This window comes from Gossypium hirsutum, chromosome A06, assembly GCF_007990345.1.
Source record: "Gossypium hirsutum isolate 1008001.06 chromosome A06, Gossypium_hirsutum_v2.1, whole genome shotgun sequence".
Classification (NCBI taxonomy): domain Eukaryota; kingdom Viridiplantae; phylum Streptophyta; class Magnoliopsida; order Malvales; family Malvaceae; genus Gossypium; species Gossypium hirsutum.
In genome coordinates, this window is record NC_053429.1 from 70,339,800 (window position 1) to 70,340,534 (window position 735).

A 735-nucleotide genomic window follows, 5' to 3' on the forward strand; every position below is an offset into this window, starting at 1 on the left:
TGGTTGATTCTGTCTAGTAATTGTTGGTACCTATCATCTTTCTTGAAAGCCTTCTCCTTAAATGGTCTTTGGCCATATGTATGACATTAAGTTGGCCACTAGTAGGAATTCATTGCCATACTTTCTATTAATTCATATGCATCCTTGTACGTTCTATTCATCAAGGTTCCTCCTCCTGCTCCATCTAATCCTAACCTCGAATGCATATCCACCTTGTTGTAAAATGTTTGTAGTTGTAACCATTCAGGTAATTCGTGGTGTGGGCACCTCTGAATCAACATCTTGAAACAATCCCATTCTTTGTGAAGGCTTTCTCCTTCTAACTGCTTAAACATTGAAATTTCCCTTCTTAGCTGAACTATTTTGCTGATGGGGAAGAGCTTTTATAGGAATTTCTGTATGAGTTTGTCCTATGACGCGATCAATCCTGGTGCTTGCGAATCTTGCAAAGAAAAGATGTTATCAATTAATGAAAAGGGGAACAACTGAATACAAATAGCATTATCAGTAATCCATTTGTACTTGAAGGTATCACAAAGATGGAGGAACCGTTTTAAATGCTGACTCAAATCCTTTGCCTTTGTTTCGCGAAATTGCAAATTGTTCTGGATCAATGTTGGCTTAATCTCGAAATTATTGGTTGTGATATCTGGCCTCATTATGCTCCCTTGAACAATATCCAGATTTGGTAGCGCATATTCTCTCATAGTCCTCTGATTACATGCCATTTTTAGA

General features: G+C 37.7%; 1 non-coding gene across 1 annotated transcript; it reads left to right on the forward strand.

The window, feature by feature from the left end:
- Positions 1–249: 249 nt before the first annotated feature.
- LOC121231072 (small nucleolar RNA R71) lies at positions 250–355 on the forward strand. The gene has a single exon (XR_005929141.1). It is a non-coding gene; the product is annotated as a small nucleolar RNA R71 (small nucleolar RNA).
- Positions 356–735: the final 380 nt, after the last annotated feature.